Source organism: Fundulus heteroclitus, chromosome 23 (genome assembly GCF_011125445.2).
Source record: "Fundulus heteroclitus isolate FHET01 chromosome 23, MU-UCD_Fhet_4.1, whole genome shotgun sequence".
NCBI lineage: Eukaryota > Metazoa > Chordata > Actinopteri > Cyprinodontiformes > Fundulidae > Fundulus > Fundulus heteroclitus.
The window spans coordinates 37,762,493-37,781,550 of record NC_046383.1 but is presented as its reverse complement, the minus strand read 5'-3'; the positions used below and the strand labels follow the sequence as shown (position 1 = coordinate 37,781,550).

The following is a 19,058-nucleotide window of genomic DNA, read 5'->3' as shown; positions in this document are numbered from 1 at the left end:
GGCTATGGAGATCACTGGAGTTAAGTGAACTCATTCTCACCCACAAGAAACCAGATTGAGATTAGCTAAACTCTGTGTCAAAGTGCTTCACCTTGCTGGAAGTATCCATCAGAAGATGGGCACTCTGTAATCATGAAGGGGTTTCCCTGGTCAGCAACAATTCTCAGATAGGCTGTGTAACTTAAACAATGCTCAGTTGGTAATAAGGGGGCTAATGTTTGTCAGTAACTAATCATCAATGCTTTGCATCACCACTATTAGCCTGAACTGTTGACACAAGGCAGGATGGTTCCATGATTTCATGTTGTTGACACCGTATTCTGAACCCAACGTCCAGATGTCACAGGTCTCACAGAGACTCACTCTTCATGTTGTCTGAAGCGGTGTCCTATGTGGTCTAATGATGTTGTAGCTCATCTTATTTAACCCTGAGCATCCTCTTCACAACAGGGCGCCTTCAGTCAGAGGCTTCTCCAGATACGCTATAAGTCTGCCAACAGCCACCAGCAACTGCATCTCATTGAAAAAACCTCTATGAGTTACAACAACATTTCATTTTCCTTTGGGATTAATAAAGCACTTTTGAATTGGAATTGTGTGCAACATTGTGTGTGCCCTCAGAGACAGGTTTCTGCATAGTTTGGTTGTCACAAGCAGTCAGTTGAGCTGCTGTTGCCTTTCTATTGTCTCAAAGTAGCCTGCCTACTCTCCTTTGACCTCTGACATCGACAGGCCATTTTCATGCACATAACCTGCAACTCAGGGGGGGGGGTGTTATCTTGTTCACACCACCCTCTGTAAACAAGAATCATTATTATTATTATTATTATTATTATTATTTTGGTACATCAGTAGTTTTAGAAATGCTCAAACCAGCCAGTCAAGCACCAACCTGCCAAGTTCAAAGTCAATCAGATCCGCTTTCTTTCAGATTCCTAAATGCATGCCATATGATTGGCTAAGTTTCTGTTCATCTTAGTACAAAATTAAAGAGGTATAACTGATAAAGCCTCTGGTTAATATACATTTTAGACCAAAACTAATACTGTCAGGATTTGTTTATGGATGAACCCAGAACCACACACACAGGACTAAAGTTGAGAGTTTTTATTGAAAGGTTGATGGGATGGTGGGTGATGTAACCGGAGAGGCAGGACTGCGCAGGAACAGGGGTGTAGATGATGGCAGGAGCTGACAGCCCGGAGAGAGAGTTCTTGGGCCCAGAGAATGGCAGCAGAGTCCACAGCACGGCAGAGAGTGAGCCAGAGCACAGCAGCAGGTTACTCAGCATGGTAGGGGGAAACCAGAGCACGGCAGTAGAATTCACAGTACGGCAGAGAGCAAACCTTGAGGAAAAGCAGACGTGGCAGGGTTCCAGTAGCAAGCAGGAGGCTGGCAGGTGAAATGCATCTGACTGATTGATTGACTAACTACCAACAGGTGTGACTGCAGAGGGAGTGAAATGAAGGCTGAGTGAGAAGGGGAGGAGGAAACTGAAAACTAACAATAAATAAAGTCAAATCATAACTAAAACCCAAACAAGGAGGAAAAACTGAAAACTAATGGTAAACAAAAGCCGAATCAAAACTAAACCCTGACAAATACTATAATAAATTTGCATTCCATTAAAGCCTATTGATGCATATTCAACACACGCCAATGTTTAATTTGGAAACACTTTGCTAAGGCAAAGTTCTTTTTGTATAGCACATTTTAGTAACATATATATATATATATACAGGACTGTCTCAGAAAATTAGAATATTGTGATAAAGTTCTTTATTTTCTGTAATGTAAATAAAAAACATGAAATGTCATACATTCTGGATTCATTACAAATCAACTGAAATATCGCAAGCCTTTTATTGTTTTGATATCGCTGATTATGGCTTACAGCTTAAGAAACCCAAATATCCTATCTCAAAATATTAGAATATCGTGAAAAAGTATACTAGTAGGCTATTCAACTAATCACTTGAATCGTCTAATTAACTCGAAACACTGCAGGGTTTCCTGAGCCTTGAAAAACACACAGCTTGGTTCAGTAAACTAAATCACAAGTATGGTAGTGGTTTAGAGACGACATAAGATTCTCACAGTAACTGGTGTACTGACCATGGCATTACTGTCCTTGATTGGCCTGCCAATTCCCCTGACCTGAACCCCATAGAGAATTTGTGGGGTATTGTGAAGAAGAAGCTGAAAGACACCAGAGCCAACAATGCAAATGAGCTAAAGGCCGCTATTGAAGCATCCTGGGCATCCATAACACCTCAGCAATGCCACAGGCTGATTGCCTCCATGCCACGCCGCATTGATGCAGTAATCTGTGCAAAAGGATTCCCAACCAAGTACTGAGTGCATTAATGGACATTTTCAAATGTTTGATTTTGTTTTGCTGTTATAATTTTTTTTTACTTGGTCTGAGAAAATATTCAAATATTTTGAGATAGGATTTTTGAGTTTTCTTCAGCTGTACGCCATAATCAGCGATATTAAAACAATAAAAGGCTTGCGATATTTCAGTTGATTTGAAATGAATCCAGAATGTATGACATTTCTTGTTTTTTAATTGCATTACAGAAAATAAAGAACTTTATCACAATATTCTAATTTTCTGAGACAGTCCTGTGTATATATATATATATATATATATATATATATATATATATATATATATATATATATATATATATATATATATTCTAATTTTCTGAGACAGTCCTGTGTATATATATATATATATATATATATATATATATATATATATATATATATATATATATATATATATATGTCAGGACTCAGCTGGCAGGGCCAGGCAGCCTGTTGCCATCTTTGCTTCGTCCACAGGTGTTCGCGGTTGGCTGGTGGGCGGAGTAGGCGCACCTGCAGCTCGTCAGCAGCACCGGAGCTGCACTATAAGATCTGCACTCGGACAGCGGGTGGATGCCTGAGTGTTACCGTTGTGGTATGCCTACCAGCCTCGACCTCACGCCTTTTAGACTTTGCTCCCTCGCTAAACCGCTACCCTTTGTGTCTCCCAGGTACCTCCTCGTGCTCCTTCGTCCACCTTCGAGCTCCTCAGTCCTTCTCGTGTTGCCTCTTGGGATTTCCCCGTTCATCTTGAGTGGAGCCTTGCTTCTCGGACGAGACGCACTCCCGACGACTCCCAGGTTCCATCCGCTGTCCTGAATCCTCCGGTGCTGCTCGGACCTCTCGCCCCGCTCTCAGCCGCCCGGACACCTACGACCAACATTCAGCTGAGTCCACACTGCCGTCCTCCCCGGTCGGGTTACTTGCACCTCGTGGTAAGCTTACGTTCCCCTGAATACTTTCCTTGGGGCTTTCCCTTCCCAGAATTAACGTTCTCCCCTTACCTCTAGATCGACCTGGTCCCCGCCGCCCGAGTTCCTGCCCGAGTATCTTCCAGCCCGCAGATTAGCTTCGCCGCCTAGCATTCTCGCCTGTGTAAACAATAAACCTTTTAAACTTACCTGTCGTTACCGAGTGTGTTTCTGCATGTGGGCCCGACATCTCAAGGCAAACATGACAATATATATATATATATTATATGTTACTAAAATGTGCTATTTTTTGTATAAAATGTGCTATACAAGAAGCCTTTGCCTTTAAGTTTCCATGGCTGCACCCAGGCATGTGTCCTGAAAACATTATTAACATTTCAATCTTTTCCCCCTGGTCCTACTCAGAAAAAAAAATCCTTCAGCTTTTCACCTGTAACTGTCATCCCTGCTGTCATTGTGGAATGGCGCTATCATACAACTGGGCTGTATTCCCCTCACTAAGCTGGTTCACCTCGACAACATGAGGCGAGTGCTTGGCGGCCTCCCTCTCTGTCTCATTTTTTGTTCAGTTTTTTTTTTTTGAACACCAGCGCACTAACTATTTAAAAGATGATAAAATCTTATTCCAAGGCCCGAATTATACGTAACATTAAATAGAGCTGTATCTTGTTAAGATAAGGGCTTAGAATTATAACTGTAATGGTCATAAGGTCTTAACCTATTAAAGGTCTAAGGCAGGGTGTCCTCAGTCAAGTCCACGAGATCTACTATCCTGTAATTTTTAGATGAATTCCTTCTACAATACCCTGAATCAAATGGTGTAATCACTCTTCATAATCACATCCAACTATGTAGAAGCCTGGTAAGAAGGGATGCATGGTTGCAGTATTGTGGCCCCTGATGACTGGACTTGGGCACTCCTCCCCTAAGACATTTCTTACCAAAACAGAGAAACTTGATTTTATAATCAAGGTGGTAAGAACAAAGCTCCTTCTGGCCAGAACATTTAATTGTGCACAAGAAACAAGTACTCCTTGGAGGTCTTCTTAAGGATCTATCTTTATAGGCCCTCACACATCAGGGCAGTAACCACACTTACTTCAAATTTCTCACCAGTTACACACAAAAAAAGTTATTCTCAGATTATATGTAAAAGACAGAAAGCTAAAACTCCAAAACTAGCAAGAAAAGCATTTTTTCTCTCTTATGGGAGAGAGTAGGTAAGGGCCTTGAAACTTCCAGGAGCCCAGAGCGGACTCCTCTGTTGACCGTCAACTTTATGTGGAAACAGTTGCACGGTAGGGTACAGTTAGGCTAAAACACAAATAAGGAAGTGAAGAGCATGCGTGCATCAACAGAAAACCAGACAACACGCTGCACAGACCTTGTTATCCACCACATCTCACAACGCTCTGACAAAATCCCTGGCTTATTAACCCTCCTGTGTGCACTTCCTGCCTCTCGCTGCAGGGGATTGTGGGTGTTGTATTGAAATATTGACTCGTGACATTCCCACAGGTCCAGCCTGTACTGGTTCCTTGTCAAAAGTATTAAATGTCACACACTTGAGCAGCTCACACACACACTCGCAAACCCACACACACACACACACACACACACACACACACACACACACACACACACACACACACACACACACACACACACACACACACGAAGAGCAGAGACGGGTGCTGATACAAAGATCTTTGCTGTTAACTGCAGTCAGATGGAAGTACAGGAAGAGCAGCACAAGCAGGTGCACTCATTCAGTTGAACAGCTAGACTATCGCCTACAGACACACACACACACACACACACACACACACACACACCCACACACACGGACATGCCCTCATTAATGCAAATGATAAACAGTGTGACCAGCCGAAGCCGCTCAGGGATCTTTGCCACAGTTCAAAATCACCAAACTGTACCCATCCTTCCACCGTTTTTGCTCTCTCTCTCTCTCTCTCTCTCTCTCTCTCTCTCTCTCTCTCTCTCTCTCTCTCTCTCTCTCTCTCTCTCTCTCTCTCTCTCTGTGTGTGGGTGTGTGAATGCACTCGTGCTATTGCTGGAACGTGTAAAAGCTCAGGAATAAACATGAGCATTGCCATGAGCGTTTTTTTTCCGGAGCCTCGACTATTCCCTTTTTTGGAGCAAGAAATGAACTCATGTAGCCAACCTTATCTGCTAACTGCCTATTGATTTAGTCTCCTGGAAACACAAGTGGCTGACCACCCACAGCTACACACACTCTCACGCTGATCTGTGCCATGTCAACAGACTCCAGCAGCAGGACCGGGCAGCAGACAGCACGTTCCCCACGAATGAAAGGCGGCTAATTAGGGAGGAAATTAAACAGCGAGGTTCCGTGATGGAATCCAAATGGAGTTCAACAGAGGAGGCATGCAGGGGAAAATAAAAATTGTAAAAAGTTTGTGTTAGTAATCTCATCTTCCCTCCTTCGTGCTCCCTCTCCTCTGTAGCGCATGCTTAATTTCTGCGGAATCATTTTGAGGACTTGAGGCTAAATGAAAAGCCCTGAAAGACGAAAGGTTATTAGGGAGGAATGAGATGGAGAGATACTTTGATGCACTGTAAATGGAGTTTAGTTGTGATGTGCGTGGCAAAGATGGACTGAGAGACGTTCCCCTCCTTGTCATCAACAGACTTCCCCTTCTTCACATTCCTCCCCATCAGTTTGCACCATGGGTGACGGAATTGTTTTCAGAACCAGCGAAAGGCTCCCAATTTGTGTGTAAATGAGAGGAAAACAAAGTCGAGGTCTGCATGTAAACCATGTGAGCAGATGTATTCAGTTACAGGAACTGTTTGTAATATAGCTGTTACACAGCTCAGGGGATGCAGATGAAACAAAACATAATGCTGTAGGCTGAAAAAAAAATGAGCACAATGGTGGCATATAGAGTGGTGTAAAAAGATAGGACTCCCAGCCTGGGTGCTTTTTTGAACATATTTGGAGGTCCAGATATTTAATATAAATTCTAGAAATACAGAGAAGATTCAAGGTATACAAGAAATAAACAACAAAAGCTGAAAAATGACATTTTACAATGCATTATGAAATGTATTAAAAAGGCAATATTTAGTAATGAATCAATTAGGACACATCTAAATTTACCGACCCCTAAAATGGCTAAAATCAAAGGGTTAAAACATCAGATGCACACAATGAAAGAGTGTATATTTGTAACGTTGTAGCAGCAATTCTATAGAAAGTTGAAACCTGAGACATTTAGTCTGGTTTGGTCCTGACTGTTGAAGTGAGAGTGAACACAGTGGCGGGATCCACAGAGCTGTCTGAAGCCTGCGGCAAGAAGATCGTAGCAGCTTGTAAGTCTGGTAAGAGTTTTAAAGAAGTCTCAAATGAATTTTAGATCAGCCGTCCTCTCCATAGCAAGTTAAAGACATTCAAAACAACGGCCATCTTTCTGAGGTCTGACTCTCCAAGAATGTTCACCCTAAAAGCAGAAAGCACGATTTAAGAAGCAGTCTCCGAGTAAGCAGACCCTCGCTACTGTTAATGTCAAACACCATGCCCATAAAATCAAAATGAGACTGTACAAGTTCCACTTAAACAGGAGCTGTGTTAGGAGGAAACGTTATTTGAGAAAAACATGTCAGCCAGACTAAAGTTAACCAGAGAACACAGACATGTTCAGTTCTTCTGTAAAAATATATCCATCCGTTCATGGTCTACACCCGCCTGTCAGTGCATGGTGTAAAGCTGAACTATTCAGGAACCAGAACAGAGGACATGTTTTGCAAAAACCAGCAATATAACATCAGACCAACTGTAAAGCATGGAGGTGGATGGTTTGGTAATAGGACCTGCAGCAGGACCCATCTCACCAATATTTTTGCCATGCATCCGACAGAGCTCGATTGAAAATGGAAGACCGTCTGTGTATAACAAAGGATGGAAATAGTATTTTGTGGACTGGCTGAAAATGAAAAAAAAAACACAAAAAACAAAGCCATTGGCCTAGTCAATTGGTCTAATATGCTGTTATTTACAACTTTAATTGTTTTGTTCTCTCTGTCTTTTTTCTCTTCACAGTAGCTACACCTGGTCTGGCGTTCTGTTAGCTGTGACATTATCCATCGGAGACAGACCGTCCGCTATTACTATATAACATAGAAAGTACTCCTGGGTCAATGTGAGCTTCTGTGCTTTCTGTGTCTCTGCTCTGTCTTCTCTAACCTCCAGTGGGTCGAGGCAGATGACCGTTCATACCGAGCCTGGTTCTGGTTCTGCTGGAGGTTCTCCTCCCGGTTAAAGGGGAGTTTTCCTTTCCACTGTCGCTTCATGCATGCTCAGTATGAGGGATTGCTGCAAAGCCATGGACAATGCAGACCACTGTCACTGTTGCTCTTTCATGAGGAGTGAATGCTGCTTGTCAAGACTTGATACAATCTCCTTTATTTCCTCAGATAGGAAACTTTTTGACAGATCTGTCTGGATGATATGATTGACTTTGTAAAGTGCCATGAGATGACGTGTTGTGAACTGGTGCTATATAAGTAATATTGAATTGAACTGAAAGTCATTGGCCTGGTCAAATTCCAGAGTTTGAGCTCAGTGGGATGCTGTGGGGTGACTTGAAACAGGCTGAACATGCAATAAACCCCTCAAACAACTCGCAGCTCAAAGTGGGGAGTGGGGAAAAAAGTCTTAATTTCCCTTTGGAATTAAAAATAAGTATTTTTTCTATTAAATTGAATTTTATTTTACAGATTGCTAAAATAAGCATCTTACAGAAGTTATTTTATCCAAAGATTGTAGCACAAGCTATTCCCTCACCTTGTAAAAACAAATTTTTATTGATGTATTTTGTGAAGTTAGTCAAAGTGGATAATTTGTTTGTGTGTAGCAGTAATAACATACATTTCTAGATCTGAATAGAAAACATAAGAGAGTGACATGTGAACATTTCTTTTGAAAGGGCTGCATGTTTAATCGGGTGTCCTAATTGCTTCACATGCCTATGGGATAACAGAATAAGTTGAAGCGGGGGCAAGAGTCAGGAGTTTGGTTATCTAGTCTGAGGATGGTTAAAAAGGGGAAAAGGCAGCAGTTGCGGAGAAGCCAAATGTGCCCCTTACACTTTTTATCAAACAACCTGCAACAGCAGAATCTGGTTAGAGGCACCGTGCCCAACCAGATTTATTTATGCTCCTGATAAAACTAACCAGTAATCCTTCTCAGCATGCTTCAGGAGAACATCTTTAATGGAGTAAAAGGTAAGACATTCATTGCAAAATTAACCAAAAATTATTCTCATTTGTCATCCAGGATGAAAGTAACATTCCCTATAAACCGTGTTGGTTCTCTCCATCAACAATGTCTAAGTCGAAGTTTTCTCCTAGAGGTAAGGTCCAGAAGGACTTTGGGTCAGTGCGTAGCCCGTGTTTACTTCCTGGTTCCTGAGCCAATCATATGGGAGTTTCCAGGGTTCCTAAAACACCTTACAGCCTCTGGTATTTGATCTTAGCAAAAGGGCAGCAACCTGCAAACATGGAAGCCAGTAAGAGAAACAGACCAGAAATACAGTAGAACAGAATACAACATCATATACCTATCCTGTGGAAGCAAAGATTCTGGGGAGTTTCACAACAGCAACACACCGTTTAGTAATGGCATATAAGATTGTTGTCACTAACAGGCTATTGTACTGATTTGAGCCACTAGGTGTCAGTATTACTTATTGCTCCTTTAAATCTTATTAAAGTGCCTGTGACATGGATGGTTTAAGATAAACTGAATGAACAGATTGCATTGACAAAACTGTTTTTATATGAATATTACACAGATTAAACCCACAGTTGAGATAAATGGTCATAAATCTCACTAAAAAGGACTCTTTTTGAGATTCTGTCGCGCTCCTTTGTGACGTAAAAGGGAATCCCTGGCGAATAAACCAACAGCTTCTAGAATGACTGACAACACAGTAAGTAGAGAGGAGTCTTACTTTTCTGTAGAAATAGCTCAGTTAACTACCAGCTGACTGATAGTGACTCATTTTTGTGAGTAAGCAGTCAGAAGAAGAGTTGCCATTATTAGATGAAGGGAAAATATTTTGGGAGCGCCTGCCATGAGCTCCCCCTGAAGGTTAAGCTGCGCAGCAAGAAGCAGCAGCAGACAGCAGATTTTGTTTTTTACATTAGAAAACAATACCTGGTTTATAATTTAGAAACTTTACATTGGAATAATAAGGTACATTTTAATATTCATTACCAAAAAGGTTGCATACAATTTGCCATTGCTTTCATGACCTTCACAAATAAATTAATGTTCGTCATTTGTTGTTCAGTTGACAAACAAACACCAAAAATGTCAAGAACTAAGGAATCACATTTTTTTTTGTTTCTTTAATAGAAATAAAAGAAACAAAAAACTGGTTTGTCTCCATGAACCCACCTCCAGCTCCTGTCTTTCCTTTGTCCCATTTGTCGGGGCCAAGATAGAATATGGTTGACAGATGATATTGTGAAAAAGAAAGCACTGTTGCTAAGTACCACCAGCGCCGGTACAGCACTGAAATCAGTTAGGTGGATATATTCTTATGTGGATTGTAGCTCGAGGGCTAGAATAAATAACCATGATTTTGTGATGTGATTCACCCGAGCTGCTCTAATGAGGGCAAGTCAAACTTCAGTTCTAAAATGAGGCAGGTTCTGTGAGGATGGGAACAGATTAATGCAAAATGCAAAACTCTCGGTTCAGACTAATCAGCTGACCAGTTTCAACATTGCTTCCACATGGGAACATAGTTTTAGGATCAGTAAAATGTAACATTTCAGGTTCCAAAGTGAAGCGGTTTTGAGAAGCAACTTGCATTTTAGCCTCACCTTTAACCTTTGACCTGTAATGCAACAATGCATTATTTATGAGCTCAGGCTCCATGCTTTTTCTCTGCTTTTTGGGAATTTCTAGGGCTAGGAATACAGTTTTGACATAAGTACCATAGCGTTTAGGGTGTTTATGTTGGTTGGGGGTCCAGTAGTTACCAGGTGAGAGGTGGGATAAACCTTGGAGAGTTCACCAGTCCATCACAGTTAACCAGTTAACCTAACCATCACATATTGTGACTATTGGAGGAAGCCGCAGTACTCGGAAGTTTGAACCCAGGACCTAGCTGTAAGGCAACAGTGGATCTAACCATGCCATTATTCCATAAATAACGTCATGTTTATAAATCTATTTTCTGAATTGCCGACTAATTTAGTTACAGAAAAACAAGTTAGCGCCTAAGTCAGTCTTTGGTCTCATCACGTTATTTTTTCTATTTGATGTAATTTCCCTCCATAATAACATGTTTTTAATTGTTATTTGACCACTTTTTACACTTCTTGTTTTGAAAGGGTTTTCTCTTCTTTACTGCCCAAATTCAGTGCTCAGTGTGAGTTCATTTGAGACTTCACTTAGTATTATATGCCATGCTCCCATAATCCTTGATTATAGACCTCTCACTGGGAGGAAACAAGGGTCTTGAATTATCCTCATTACACTGCGGTAATCAGGATTCTTTAGGGATGGTTTTGTATCCTTGTTCAGCGTTAAACACAACAGAAACTAAACATAGGGAGGTAATCATGCCATGCCATACTCTACTACTTATCACGGCTAATCACTCATGAGTGTTTTTTACACAGTTCTCCTAGCTTAATTATGTGATATTTGGATTAGGTCTGTTTAAATATTCTCTCTTGTGATCAGAGGATGCTCAGAGTTACATTGTGACACTATGGAGACATTGTGAAATAGAACACGTTAGGTTGTGGGGGATTTAAAGAGGAAAAATAAGGTAGAGGGTTTATTAATAAAGAAGGAGCACAAATGGGTAAAGTTATCAATAGGTTTGCATGGACAAAGGTAACTGAATAAATAAATGTGTCATGTAAACAAGCCAACTGGAATGAAATTGTAAGCACAATGAGACGAGTGGTTTATTATGATTGACAATCCAATCAGCATCCATGTAAATGCTTGCGTTAACATGGATCTGCGAGAAATGGTAAATGATAGAAATACATGATTGTAAATGAAACATGGACATAAATAAATGTACATGCAAGATTGTCTTTTTTTAAAGGTCAATCCAGATTGTCTACCTTCTGAAGATTCTTAAAATAATATACATACTTCTCGCCAGAAATGTCTTTAAAATGCATGCAAACGCAGTTGTTTTGCTTAAATGTTTAATGTAGGGTTGCTGTAATGTCTAGGAGGGTACCCTGCACGTCAAATAATGATGAGAAGGGGGTCCCTGGTACGTCAAATTATGACGCCAAGGCAACCTGACCAGGTGTCAATATATGACGAGTAGGGAATGAGAATGTGTTGCACACACAGTCTAATAGTGACATTCACATCACATGGACCAGCCAGACCTCCTCTGTCATAATAAATATACTTCTATGTTGTCAGTCAGTTGTATCATTACTGTAAAGATTGTTGAAACAGCAAAACGTCTAGTTTTTGTCATTTCCTGTACACACTCAGCAAGAGAACAATTTCTGGAAGTGGCAAGAACAAGATCAAAATTTGTTCGAGCCAGGACATTTTATTCTTCCCAAGAAACTCAAGTGCAGAACGCCTGGGAAATCCTCTTCTTTCCAACTCACTGCAGTGCACATTGGTCTGAATTATGCGTCTAGGTCAAACTGCTGAACCTCCAAACAAAGGCTGCAAGAACGGAATCCCCTTATTCTGTTCTTGCAGCAAAGACGTACATCCTGTATTCAAAATTTGCCGCATTTTATATCTTCATTTCATCGGTTTAACTAGGTGGACAATTATTATTTAAACTTGTTTTATTTAATGCAACTTCTGAACTTTTCTCTTAAAATGTATATTTTCTAGCTACATAAACCTGAAATATATGTATTTTATTTACTGATGAAATATATTCCAAAATTACCTTGAGCTGAAGGCTGAAGGCACAGCAATATTCTATCTATCTATCTATCTATCTATCTATCTATCTATCTATCTATCTATCTATCTATCTATCTATCTATCTATCTATCTATCTATCTATCTATCTATCTATCTATCTATCTATCTATCTATCTATCTATCTAGTGAGGGCAAAGCACACTGCAGCTATGCTCATTGTACTGGGCACTGCTGGTCAGCTGGCTGAACGAAGGCTAGAACACTTTTCCTTTTCTCAAAAAGAAAACCAGTTCAGCTGTTTAGAAACATCTAAAAACAGAAACGGACCCGATGTTGAAATTGAAGGAGAATCACTCGAATGCTGCCTTGAACCTGTAGGGGGAAGGCATTTTCTGCAGCCCAGTAATAACATTTACATGCATTTACAGCTTTTATATATTTGCAGAAATTATTTCATTACAATTATATACAATTATTTCAATTGAATTAATGCAAAACATTATGAGTTTTGCATTGATACAATTAGAACATGCAATGCATTTATTTGTTTTTGAGTAAATAACATGATTCTATAAAAGTCTGCTAATTTTGCTCAAAGTTCTCATAATGTGAGTATCTCATATGGGGCTGAGCTCAATCCAGAATGTTTCCTTTTAGCTGCAGTACATTAAGATGCATGTGAAACTGGCCTTAACTATACTGATAGGGTTTTTAGCTCATTTTATCTGGCTCACTTCTGGGTATTAAAGTTCCAAGAACTCTTGCTTCTTCACCAAGTTAATGAGAGTCAGTTATAAATAGCATTTCTGGCCAAAAGGAGTAAAATATATTTCCTTTCATGTTGATTCCATCATAGCTTATTAATTAGGTGTAGAACTTGTCGCGCCATTATCTCATCTCCACTCTATGACCTTTTGAATACTCTGAAAGCCCAACTGAGAGGATGAAAGAGAAGAAGGTCCAAGGAAGAAATAAGAAATGAGAAATTAGAGTGAAGCAAGAAAAGCTATTTATTCCCCCTAATTAGTCAATCACATACGTTAATGAGTCGGTCAGACTGACTGACAGCAGCTCACTGCTGCTGCCACAAAAAGCTGCTTTGTTACCTCAGGAGGGGAAAGGCTGAGACATGGAGAAGTGGAGAAGACTTTCTGCCAGATAGACCTGATGAAGCAGTAAACACAGTCCTTGTTAATACTATTAATTAAGCTAAAACCAGGGAGAGTCAAATCCAGCCATTTCTTGACCCTTTTCATGGCTGTGGGGGGTGCATTATAACAAAAGAATTTATATAAAGCTGCCATTTAAGTCCCTCAGGGTTAGTCTACCGAACAAGGAGAAGACATGCGACACAATAAGAGAGATAAAAAGGGAATTTAAAACTCCGTGTTGACTTTTATGTTATTACAATTTACTTACCATGGTATGGAACCTTGGTTTAACAGGCTTTTACAAAAACCAAAGGTTTTTATTGTAGCTGGAATTGTAATTGCAAGCTTTGTGACGCTTGACTTGAAGGTAAATTAAAACCCTTGTTTTCGTGTCTTCTGTTTTTAATTTTAGCTTTTTTTCCCCCCTGTCAGTCACACAAAGTCATACAGACGTGAGTGGATAATCTACCTGTTAAATGGCTTGTTACTTAGTAGTCATAGTAACCACTGTATTAAGGTTTTTTTTTAAGCAACTTAATAAGGATAATAACCTTTAACCAATAAAACAGGAATAAAAGAGCATCCTTTTACAATGATTGCTCCAATTATTTCCTCTACATCCTGTGGTTCCCCACGTCACCTCCATCCTTGCCCTGCGGTGCATCTTTTCTGTTTTTTTCTTACTCCACTTCCTCCCAGGTTGACAGGGAGTGGTCTCTGCTTTCTGAATTTGAAGAGTTTAACCTTTTCATCGGAGCTTGGGTTTGCATTCCAGCTGGTGTGGGAGATATCGCTGTTTTTAACAGAAAAAAAAAGCCACCCACTTCATTCAGAGGCTTGGCTGGAAGGGCCCAGACGGCCAGAACAGCTGTTAAGAGAGGCTGTTTCCTGCAAAGCCACAGCAGCACAGGTTGATCAGCGCTTCAACTGTTCTAGCATGCAGTCAAATTGCTCATAGTTGACTAGTTAGGATCTTTTTTTAAGGGGGGGTATTGTGAAGTTATCAGTAATGATTCCCCTTAACAGTAGCAGCAAGATGTAATTTTACTGTAGGCTTGTAGAAAAGTCAATAAATCTCTAAGCGGAAGCAACTCAGAGTGGAAGCACTGCTATCCATCAGAGTCTACGCCCTATTGGCACATATGAAGCTCCTACAGCTTCCTTAGTTTCTCTGTGGAACATCTCTGGGTGAAAACTTACATTGCCTTAGGCTGTTGGCCGTATTTAATCCACCTCATCAGCTGGACTGCTGAGAACAGCACAGGAATTTACCATCTTCCCCGCTTTTGCACAAATTATGCAAATGCTTATACCAGACCAAAATAACTCTGGAAGAGCCCGGTGGATTAATCGGTGATTATTGCCTGTTACAAGCCATGCTAACCCTGGGCATAGAGTTCGCAGTGATATAGGATGCTTTTAGCAGACGCTTCCTGGGGAGAATTGATGAAGGTATTCTTGAAGAGAAGTTCCATTCCTCCAGGGGACTTGGAAACGAGGATGGGATTCAAACCCCGGCCTGCAGCATGTGGATTCGCAGCCCTGCACCTTAAACACTCAGCCACCTCGCCCGTATAAGGTCAAGGAGAGACAATGAGTTTCTTTTTTTACAGACATGTGGTCTGAGCTGCTTTAGAACAACACTCAGAGGCTCAGAGCTCATGTGGTGTTTGCTGAGAGGATCAACTGGGAGCGCGCTCACCCAGCCCACAGGAGGAAGTGGGATGGATGCCCACATGATCCACCAAAGAGATCCCATTGATCCCAATCACAAACAGAAAGTCAGTTTAGGAGCCAAACAAATATGCTATTCTAATGGAAATTAAATATTAAAAAAAATTGGGTATGTGGCCAATGTACTTTGAGGAAATTACCACAATCTACGGGACTTGGACTGGTTCACATGTCCCAAACACTGAATCTCAACGGGGTCTTGTCCGTTTCTCTTCTCTTGTAGGGATTACTGACTTCGTTTTGGGAGTAAAAGAAATCTCCAAATCCCTTTTTATACTCATCCCGGACAGAGACATATGTCGAGAAGGTAGAAGGTACTGTTTCCACCCTCTTGGTGAAGTCCGACTCTTTAAAAAGAGATTCAGCTCTTTTGGTTCTGCTCCCACAAAATAACAAGTTCATACTCCCAAATGCTATTTCATTTAGTATCACCGTACATCTTTCCCTAATTTAGCTGTTATGAATGGATTTTCTATGTAAATATTTATGGTTTATGCTTTTTTTATTTATAAATCCTTGATTTATGCGTTATTCTCATAGCAAAAGAAGCAGTCCATTGAGTGTCTGTGGATGTATCTTGTTGACCCTGCTCTGACTGATGTTTTAATCTTTGAAAGTCTGCACTCAGCTTTGCTGCCTATCCATTAAATATTTTTTTCTGTTTTTGTTCATTTCTTCGCTTTTTCCCTGATGCGCTTCCATTTTAATCAGATCCCCTCTGTCTCTGTCTACCTGATTTTGGACCTCTAAACTTGTCGTCTTTGGAGCATCTCTTCTTTCTTTCACTAAGCCTGTGATCCTTGTGTACCTTTGCAGCGTGACGGATCGTATTGTGTGATAATAAATATACCCCCTCGACTTTGCACTTTATTTTTATTTAAATCCACTTGAAAGTGTTGACAATTGCAGGTTGTGTTATTGTTTTTTTTTTTGGCTTCTTTACAAAGCTTACTCTGTTCATTAAACGAATGCGCCCAATTTGTCAGGTTGCAGCGTCTGTCAACCGCAGCAGGAAGCTGTTAGCATGACCTGCCCCACTCTGCCTCAGTGAGGGAAGGAATACCCTGTAAATGCAGCTAATAAGGCAAATCACTGCACTGATTTGTGGCACTGACGGGGGAATAAAGCTTTTCTGACAGTACCAGGATTGAAGTTAGCACAATATAGAAAAAAAGTGTGAGAAAGACTAAGAAATGGAGGTTTCCCTTTGTCTGTTATGAGCTGATCAACACTGTTAACATCCTCCACGGCCACCTTTGATCGTTACAAATAACAGAACGAGGGTTTTCAATGTGTAGCTAGTGCTGAGATGGGCGCTTAGGGACCGTCTACAAAGTGCAGCACTCCACCACAGAAATCAGTAGATTCAAAGAAAACAGCAGGTGGTGCCTGCCAATGTACAGGGAAAGGGAAGTGTGGGGTCATTTCCTTATAATTATTACCATCATTTAACCTTCAAACAGGAAGACATTCACGTTTACTTGAGAGACGTTAGCACATTAGTAAAAACTTTAGTGGTGGATGTGTTATGTTGGGCTGAACTTAGCAATGTCTGCTGGCAGGGGCAGCTCCTAGTTTGGAAACTAGTTATACTTGATGATCTGATGACCTGAGCTCGACTCTAATTTGAAGAAATAGTTGGAGAATATTTTGGAGACATCATTATGGACACAAACATTTAATAATTTGTATGTTATTGATTGCTGCCGACGTTATACCTCTTAATTTGAAGTGGGCATTCGGGGGAGTCTTTTGGACAGGTTTTTACTGATGGAAATATTCAAAACGCATATTTTATGAGGCCCTTAGGGTGAGTGTGCGTGCGTGTTTGTTAGTTCTGTGTGTCTCTTTGTTTCTCTGTGATGGACCAGCCACCTGTCCAGGTGGGGGGGGGGGGGACACTCTGAACAGGTGGCCAGGCCATCACATGGGTTGCATCTCTTGGAGTCATTTTTTGTTAGGCCACATGACTTATTTGTTTCACAAGATCTGCCAACATTGGCAGGAGGAAGACTTGGCTCTCCTGGGCAGGAGTCATATCTTCAAGAAAAAAGTGAGATGTACCTCGAAGGATGGCAAAGCAAGATGACTGTTTTATTTGCTACCGATAAAGGTAAACTATCAGATGCCAGGGATTAAAAAAATATTTAAAAAACAGTGTACACATGGATCCATAGATGTCTACACTGATTGGATCGAGAGCAACGGCCCGGAATGCTGCAGCAACAAGGTTAAGGGCAGATTAACACACACCTTCACAGATACACACGCTAATTTTTCCTACTGTGGTATCTACTCAATTTCAGCATCTGATGTTGCCCTATTCACCGCATAGTCACAGCCATTCACACTGAGAGGCCCCAAAGCCATTTAGCTCAGTGGCGGCCGAGCCCTTCATAATAATGTGATGAATTGCACCAGGGAATACTCACCATAAATGATAAGGGGCTTAAAGATCGTCCTGTTTTTGCTTTAATCTTGGTGCCGAGGGGACCTCTGACAAACTCTTCTTCAACCTTCATTTTTCTCTCCGTAAATAACCAGCTTACACGGCAAAAATTCCCACTAACACGAGCCTACACCTGTTAAATGTAATTGCAGGAGGCTAACCTGGGGCTGAGTGGTGGGGAAGAGAAATGGCGCTGCCACATAAAGTCTGCTCCCTGATCCGAGTCGCCGAGGCTAACAGCTTCAGTCACGCTCACAGTGTTAAATGACCATGCTTCATTTCAATCAAGACAACTAAGAGAAGGTCAAATACAGCTCATAATAATTTCTAATCAGACATTTAAGTAAACAGGGTTCCACTCAGTGGCTCTGCTGTGATCCGCAGAATGGCGCTGGATTGATCTCACACGACTGACCAGGCTGAGAGGTGGAGGGCCGTGAAGGCGAGGAAGAAGAAGACTCAATCAGCTCTGCCCAACAGCGACCAGAGGCCGATACTTTAACCCACACAAACACAGTCCAGCGCATTCATTCAGGATAGAGACATAAAGAGAATTCCTGCTCAGCAAAACCGAGTCCAATCGGCCTATTGAGCTCCGACTATTGATCCTCCTTTCTGCCTTTTCTCTTCCTCCTCCTCCTCATTCCTGGCCTCCACTGTCCTGCTGGGTCTGTGTTGTCACAGCTTGTCTCCATCCTAACCAATATATCCTCTCCCCCGCCCTCGCTTCTTGCTCCGTGTAATTGATTCTCCTCTCTGTGCATCCTCTTGTAGCAGGAATTTCTGCTGGTGGAGCTCCGTTGACCTTCTTGCAAACAGGAGATTGCAGATAGAGAAAAATCTAATCCCAGTTCAGCACCTCCGTCCAGTTCAAGGAAGGGGGCCATTGCATCATGTGATGCTGATAGACTCTGATTCGGCCTGGTAAAAAAGAAATCCTGTTCAGCCGTGAGCTTTGGCCTGGATATGCTAAATTATTTCCAATTGGAATCACCCTGTGAGTGAAGCAGATTGTTGGAATATGACCAAAGTTGCCCTCCTGCTGTTTTCTATCTGGCTATGTACTGTATGTCAGCATGTTGTTCTGTGTTACAGTGCCAGGAGAAAGTATTCACACCCTATCAAGTTTTACTCTTTTCTTCTATATCGCACCCCCTATACTAAAACTGAAGCATGCATCTACACCTAACACATCTGTTTTGCATTCTCTGCAGACCCTCTCAGGCTAAATGGAGTTGGAGGCAGTGTTGGTAGACAGCCATGTTTAGCTCTCTTAGCCACTTGCCTGGCTACTTTGGGTCATGCCTCAATGGAAGTCCAGAGCACTCTGGAGCAGGTTCTCTTAAAGAACGTCTCAACATTCAGATGCTATAAACTTGCTTGCCCTCAAAAAGGCCCACAGCATGATGCTGCCATCACCTAACTTCGACATATGGACAGTGTTAGAGTAGTACTTGTTTTTCTGCAGACACAATGTTTGAAGTCAAAGC

At 41.3% G+C, this 19,058-nt stretch overlaps 1 long non-coding RNA gene across 2 annotated transcripts; it reads left to right on the top strand.

Annotated features, from left to right (window-relative positions):
* The first annotated feature begins 2,804 nt into the window (after positions 1 to 2,804).
* On the top strand, positions 2,805 to 3,496 carry LOC118557434. 2 transcript variants are annotated; one of them, XR_004927867.1, is made up of 3 exons: positions 2,805 to 2,971; positions 3,048 to 3,311; positions 3,387 to 3,496. It is a non-coding gene; the product is annotated as an uncharacterized LOC118557434 (long non-coding RNA). The 2 variants fall into 2 exon arrangements; XR_004927866.1 differs by having other exon boundaries at positions 3,048 to 3,496.
* The last annotated feature ends 15,562 nt before the right edge of the window (positions 3,497 to 19,058 follow it).